Source organism: Lineus longissimus, chromosome 9 (genome assembly GCF_910592395.1).
Source record: "Lineus longissimus chromosome 9, tnLinLong1.2, whole genome shotgun sequence".
Lineage (NCBI taxonomy): Eukaryota > Metazoa > Nemertea > Pilidiophora > Heteronemertea > Lineidae > Lineus > Lineus longissimus.
Genome location: NC_088316.1, coordinates 5,308,680 through 5,316,756, shown reverse-complemented (window position 1 = coordinate 5,316,756; position 8,077 = coordinate 5,308,680). Strand labels below are relative to the sequence as shown.

Below are 8,077 nucleotides of genomic sequence, written 5' to 3'. Positions count from 1 at the left end.
CAAAATTGACAATACCATCTTCATCCTGTTTCAATAACTGTGAAGTGCTTGGGCGAGGCTCTGATCCTGCTGTGTCAACAAATTCTGACATGGCTCCAGAGTGTTGCTGGTGTAAAGATTCCTTCCAAGTGTTGTGGTCATTGATAGTGATATCTTTGTAAAGAGGACCATTGTCTTTTAACCACTTCAGAGCGTTAAGTACTTTAGTAGGTCTGATATTTTCAATAAATTCATTGGTTTTGTATTGCATTCGCCTTTTGAGTTTTACTGGCACGGTTTCCATATCGGATAAATTTCTAGGTAGAGACCTAACTGTTTTTGACACATCTACTGGGACATTGACCACATTGCCTCTCACCATCTTCTGACCACCAACTGGAAGTTCTCTCATTTGCATGAACGGAATGCGTAATGATATAAGTCTTTCTTCCAACTGGTACAATTCCAGTTCTTGTGGTTTGTCTTTTACTTTGAAGCCAACATTGTTTGCAATTGACAATTTTGGGATTTTCCCTTTACTGACGGAATCTCGGCAAGTTCGGCAGATCCATTCTTTGTTGTCAACAGATATATATTCAGTCTTACATTGTGCCAACAAATCTTGTTGTGCCGTTGATACACTAGCTCTTTTGATATCAATGACAGAATCTTTAAACCACGTTTGATGACAACACGTGCAAACATAAAGGGGACCAATTTTAATTTTTTGATGAAATTTGTCTATGCATTTGTCAAGGTTGGAACCATACTCATTTTTTTGTCGTAATGTTTTTTCTACAGACTGGTAATTGGCGTTTGCTCTAGATATCTTTTTCTGCATTCTATTGGATAGCATTTCTTGGTGCCTATATTCTCGATCACTTGACCGCTTAAATCGTTTTCTTTCTCTTTCAATTTCTTGGAATTCCTCAGCACATCTGTATTTCTTTTTTCTCGATAAATCATTATTTTGTTCAATGGAATATATTCTTGGATCGCTACGACTTTTTTGTTTGTTTCTTCGTTCTTTGACTTTTACTTCATGATTTTGCCGAACATGTTGCTTACTTTTTAATTCTTTGATTTTATAATCTGGATCAGTGCGCAGTTTCCGTTTGCTTGGTGTTCCTCTTTTATTTTCCCTAATTTTATAGTCTGGATCAGCACGAACCCGCTGCTTATTTTTGACCTCCTTGGCTTTATAATCTGGATCAGCACGATCTCGTCGCTTACTTTTGACCTCCTTGGCTTTATAGTTTGGATCAGCTCGCAGTTTCTGTTTGCTTGATGTTCCTCTTTCATTTTCCCTAATTCGATAGTCTGGGTCGGCACGATCTCGTCGCTTACTTTTGACCTCTTTGGCTTTATAATCTGGATCAGCACGAACTTGTTGCTTACTTTTGACCTCCTTGGCTTTATAATCTGGATCAGCACGAACCAGTTGCTTACTTTTGACTTCCTTGGCTTTATAATCTGGATTAGTACGTTTCTGACGTATGTAGGCCCTCATTTTCGCTTTCTTCCTTTCATGTTTTTCGTTCTGATCCATGAAATATGTCGCAAGATGATCTAACAGTGGTTTCTGACAATTTGATGATAATCTTTCTTTGGTTGAAGTGGCACTATGCGAAGCATTTATGGAGGGAGTCGTGCTGTCATTCGGATAGACTATTGTCTCAGACATGCATTCATTTTCTGAAATTGCTGTATGTGCAGGTGTCTTCAAAATATTTGGTTGGGTTATTTTCTTATCATCAGAATGGTTAATTTTTTCATCTTTTTTTCTAATCTTTTTTGGAACAGTGGTTGATGAAGGTTCAGTGATATTTCTGGTGCGTACCGGTAAGCTTAAATGGAGTGGATCATGTTGTCTATTCAGTGCTAATCGAAAGGCTTTTGGTGTGAGGATACTAACTTTGAAGAAAGTCACTTCAAAAATAAGTTGATGCAAATCATTGGCGTATTTGTTTATATAACACTGAAGTTGAGAGTCATCACCAAAGCTTAACAATACTGATGTTCCATCAGGAACTTGGTTACCATGCTTGTCTCTGCTATGAGAGTCAAAGAGATAATAAGCATTTTCATGAAACATCACTGCAAATGCATCGTATCCAATAATCAAGATTGCTCCAGTGCAAGTTGTGATGTGATCAACAGCAGTTTGAAGGGACAAGTTTGGCAATTCCACTGTTGTTTCATGTAAAATCACATTTACTGTCGAGCCAAGCCGTTTCAATTTGAAATGTTCATTGAAACATTTGATTAATGGAGGCAATTCGTCAACTGCAAGGTAACTAATACTGTTGAAACTCCTATACAACATGTCGCCATTCATCAAGATGTCATTCAAATCATTTGATGCCCAATGCAAAGGTGAAATGACAAGTGAATACATCAGTGCGGTCACTGCATTTGCAACACATTGCTTACCAACTGAGTCGGTAGAGAAGAAGTGGTGATCTCCTTGGTGGAAATGGCCTTGGACAACTCGACTTATTTGTGGATTATCCATTGGTCCAGGATTACTTTCTACATCACCACTTAATTTCAATTTATCGAAGTTATATGAACGACATAAAAGTAGATGTTCCAGCAGGCAGCATGAAAAATAGTATTCACAAGTGCTTTGTAATGAGGAGTAATGGGCAGCCGCTCTTACATTTTCTACCTGGTCATTGTTTTTCTTGGTAATTTCGTCAAACCTAATGTTGTAGCTATACAGTTCAGACAGACTGTAGCCTTTCGAGTTATCTCTGTGTGGTATGAAGATTTTGGTGCATCCACACTGACCAATGTCCTTATGTTTGCTGGATGTTGCTCTACTATAGAAACAGCCCACAGCTGAACGGTATTGTTCAACAGATATCATGCTTACTTTTATCTATTCCACGGATTAAATTACACAATACGATTGACACAACTTACTACAAGCGCGACACGCTTTTTTTCCCTAAATAATTCGATAGTGCAATATTTCAAGAAGTTGATTCAGTTCATATGTACTTGTCTTTCAGAAGTATTGTACTTTACACTCTTGATCGGTCTATCCCCAATAGTCATAATCAGCGACAATAATGTCGTACCCTTTCTGTGGCCAATATGATCGTCACAATCTTAGGTTCAATATCAACAGGAGTAAAACGTTGTTGCAGGTAGAAGTAGGAAATATATTATCAGTACGGGTAGTAAATATATTGAAGAACTGAACAATCAGAGGGTTACACTCGACCTTCCGATGAATTTTATTGAGTCTTGACCGGTTGTCCAAATTGTCACAATTAGCTGTGCACTTTTGGTGATGAACAATATTACAGGAACAGTTCCTTTGTAGCTATGTCTCTGTCTATCTATAGATAGGAACCAAAGTCTACTATAATATACAAGTAAGAGTTTATTTATGAAGAAAAAATATACTTATATTATAACAAAGACATAGTACAGAATGACGGTGGATACAGTAAAATAGTCGGAACGATGATGAAGAGTAGCTGGTCCTACAAGATGCACCTATAAAATGGAGTCGATGGGAAATGAGTATCAACCTTTTTCCTTCAGGCTTTAATGGACTGTTCTGCTGGTCAATCTTGAGAAGTATCTTTTTCTTCTTCACATAACTTTGATAGCGCTTCACTTGGTTTTGCTTCGTAGGTCTGGTTTGCTTGCTTTCTTTGTTTCTGATTATATAGTTTGCTTTGCTGGTTGTTTGTTTGCTTATGCTTATGTTCTTCGTTTGCTTATGCTTATATAACAGGCGTGCAGCCTGCTGTGCTGCTATGGGTTCTCGTGAGAGAGCCTGGACTGTGCAACCTGTGGAAAGTTGCACGCTGTCTCAAGCAGGGCAGACAACTTCAGAAAGCGCCAGCAGCGTTACGCAAAATTTTCCAAATGAGAATTCTCGAGATGAAAATTCATCAATGGAAAATTATGCCAGAGTTACCCGGCAGGCACAGGTGCACGCTGACACCTGCGATTAAGTTCAAGTACACGCTGACACTTGAACTTTGTTCTCACCAATGTGAGAGGGCCTTGGTTAGAGGCAAACGCAAGTGTGATGAACACTTGCACAGTTACCAATGCCAGAGTTACCCGGCAGGCACAGGTGCACGCTGACACCTGCGATTAAGTTCAAGTGTACGCTGACACTTGAACTATGTTCTCACCAATGTGAGAGGGCCTTGGTGAGAGGCAATAAACACCAATGCCAGAGTTATATGGCAGGCACAGCCAATATCACTCGGAGGGCAGGCGTACAAAGGACACTTGGTCAATTGTCAGCAGTGGAAGGTCGTCGTGGCTAGTGCAAGCCAAATCTGCGTTAGCTGAAACAAGAAGGAGAAACAGGTTAAATTAGAAAGTTTTGGGAAAGAACAAAAGGTTTATCAAATTACCTGCAACGTGAAAGCAGGCGAATCGCAATGCATGCCCTTGCTCCATGGACACCAGAGTCCAAAGGCCTGACGTCCACTAAAGTGGTTTTGAAAAGCAAAGATAGTAGCCATGTGGCGGCCATGTTTGATTTTGAATAGGGTCTGGAACTAGTAGAGAATCTCCCTTTCACTACATGTAGGTCATGACCCACATACGTTTCAGGTCTGTCAAAAAGAAAACAAGTTGGTGGCCTGGTGGACATCTGGGACTTTGGTTTGGGCCTAAAATCAATAGGGAATTTCCTCTACCATAGGAGATCACACCACAAAACTTTCAGTTCAGCCATGGGTTGAACTACCATCGCGAAGTGTCCACCAATTCCTAATAGATACATTGATAAAATAATGCCTTGAAAGTATGCGTACTTGGTGATCCAATTATGTCAGTGTACTTACATTATCAAAACCTCCAACAACCCCACCACCACTTTGGTGTCAATAGCACACAACCTTGCTTAAGTGTGTCAATCTTGAAAAGAGACAGAGAAAAAGTTTTCTAAAACAGTTGTCATGTACAACATACGTCATCTTCTGTGCACCATGCGACTGGTTTTGCCATGGCGGGGCACAAAATTATTATGTCATGTACATCATACATATACACAGACGATGTCGTACTAATCAATGTAATATTCAGTTATCACTGTGTGTATACTGTATATCGTCATGGCGTTGATTCCCAATAAAGGTGGCGATATCACAGACAATATTCCGACAACATCGTCATATTACACCAGGTGATGTAAGACTTACCGCAGTAGCCCTAAATAAGCTTGATCTGCATCAGCAATACACTCAATGACTCATAGAAATAGCAACAACCTAAAAAAGTAAATGAAATACATGTACTAGCATATTATTATCGAGCCTATTATTATAAGCCCAACCACAGCCTGACAGAAAGTGTCAAGAACGTTTGATCGACCTTTCTTAGCTGTAAGAGATAACATCACACCAGCCGGAGGAAGTCACTGCCACGCCATCCACAACAAACCTTTTAAGAGGCACAATGAACAAAAGAACAGATGCTAGTTTTCTGCTAGTTTGGTGTGGCCAGCTGAATTTTGCAAACTGGGTTGACTGCAGAATCTGGTATGGCAGGGACAGTCAGTACATTTTGTGTACAATTGACCCAATGTACTAGTATACAGTGGCCAGCACGACCAGTACATGTTTTGTAAACAAACAATGTGTAGGCCTATACAATAATGTAGTGTAGACGACATGCATCATTGCATGCATGCTGTGTGTATTGCATGTAGTTGAGCACGAGCATCATGACCAAACTTCCAAAAACACACCTCAGACCTACTAATACTAGAAAATACAATGAGTGTAGGTCCAATGTACATTTTAATCAAACCTCATGTCCCAAATGTTGCATTTAACTTACCAATAATGCACTAATAACACTTTGAAAATCCTGAAATCAAGCACATGTGCAGTCTCTTGCAAGATGAGAAACAGGAAGTGGTCAATGTATGGAGCGCCTTTACTGAATAAATTATTCTCTGATATTTTTCAAATATGTATTTTTTTCAGTTTCAGTGATGCAGAACCTAAATACAGCAGACCCTACATAGAAATCCTTTCCTCCTAACTGAATTGAAACAATAGTAGTAGTACAGCATATTTATGTATGGTCTCCAACTATACTTATAGGGCGCCTTTCGTGCACAAATTTAGTGGCATCTTTGAAATAATTTTCAATAAAATCCAAGAAGTAATGGTCACATGGTACAAGTTTCCCACCCGATTGTGGTGGGTTAATCATAAGCATAATTTGATGTGCGGTACTTGCAGCTGCCACTTTGGCCTGTGGGGCCTAAATTTGGAATGATCTATGAGCTGTTCTAATATTTCTGTAAGGTATGACAAATCAGACAACTGCCTTTTTTCCTATGATCATGTAGGCCTCTCCTTATTCACACATGCATCTGTGATCTGTTCAGAACTGGCCCTGGCCAAGTGGTGAATCCGAGACTTGCGGTACCAAGCTTGCATGTACAGTCTAGGTCAAAATAATAGTGAAGAACGTGCCACTTGATGACAATGGTGAATTTTTAACTTTGACCTCAGTGATCCCTGATTGATAGGTCAAATGATAAACCAGGGTGATATGTATACACATCCACCAACAATTTCATCACTCTAGTGACAACAATAGGCTACAAAATGACAAAAAATGATTTCCAAGATAGCCACCTAATGATATGGCACCAAATAAATAAAAAATCAAGAAAATGTAAGGTACAAGTCAGAAAAGACAAAAGTGAAAAGATAAAAAAAATAATAAAATAAAAAAAATATTTTTGGCCGTCCTTGACCGGGGTTTGAACTCACGACCTTTGGATTGCCACAACACGAAAAACACGAAACATGCAATTTCGGCCATATCTGTGTCTGCGTTGTGACCTCTGTGACCTTGACAAGTAGGTCAAATTAAAAACCCATATGATATATGATGTATCCTTGCTATGAGTACCTACCACAAAAGTTTTATCGAAAACAAGTCATCAAGCGAGATATCACACTTTTTAGATATCCACATTCGACCCCCTGGTGGCCAAATTGAGAATCAGATCGGACCGATATTCAGCACAAGACGTTATCTGATATAGGGGGTTATATGTACCAAGTTTCAAGTTCATAGCTGTGGCGGTTGAGAAACGTGCCATAGTTACACTGAAACAGCCAATTTATGCCATTTGACCTCTGCAACCTTGAAAAGTAGGTCAAATTAAAAACCCGTACGATATATGATGTATCCTTGCTATTAGTACCCACCACGAAAGTTTTATTGAAAACAAGTTATTGATAAGCGAATTATCACACTTTTTAGGTATCCACATTCGGCCCCCTGGTGGCCAAGTTGAGAATCAGATCAGACCGAAATTCAGCACCAGAGGTTATCTGGTATAGGGGGTTATATGTACTAAGTTTCAAGTTCATAGCTGTGGAGGTTGAAAAACGTGCCATAGTTACACTGAAACAGCCAATTTACGCCATTTGACCTCTGTGACCTTGAAAAGTAGGTCAAATTAAAAACCCGTATGATATATGATGTACCCTTGCTATGAGTACCTACCACAAAAATTTCATTCCAAACAAGTTATTAATAAGCGAGATATCACACTTTTTAGATATCTACATTCGGCCCCCTGGTGGCCAAATTAAGAATCAGATCGGACCGAAATTTAGTGTCACAGGTCATCTGACCAAGGGAGTCCTGTGTACAAAGTTACAAGTTCATAGGCTTAGCGGTTAAGAAACGTGCCACTGTTTTTGAAACAGGATACGACGACGACGGACGACGACGGACGACGGACACTGCGGTGTTGTATAGACTCCCCTACGGTGAGCCAAAAAGAAGACAAGAGGACAGCCAAGGAAAGCGACGACTACCATGCAGTCTCATTCGACCTGGAGGCAGTGCTGACCACTCCATTCGCAGGAGATGCACAGATTTATTATAAAAGAAAACTTGCAGTTTATAACTTCACTATCTATAATCAGGCAACAACTGCTGGGCATTGCTATCTGTGGGATGAAACAGAAGGTGGTAGAGGGGCAAATGAGATTGCAACTGCCCTTCTTGACTATCTGCAAAGATTGCCGCAAGAGGTTCGCCACTTCACTAGTTTCTCCGATACCTGTGGAGGACAGAA

At 39.8% G+C, this 8,077-nt stretch overlaps 1 long non-coding RNA gene across 1 annotated transcript; it reads right to left on the bottom strand.

Moving 5' to 3' along the window:
• Positions 1 to 3,209: 3,209 nt before the first annotated feature.
• Positions 3,210 to 7,772, bottom strand: LOC135493980 (uncharacterized). The gene is made up of 4 exons (XR_010448328.1): positions 5,803 to 7,772; positions 5,163 to 5,231; positions 4,806 to 4,878; positions 3,210 to 4,301 (listed from the first exon to the last, which is right to left on the bottom strand). It is a non-coding gene; the product is annotated as an uncharacterized LOC135493980 (long non-coding RNA).
• Between the last annotated feature and the right edge of the window lie 305 nt (positions 7,773 to 8,077).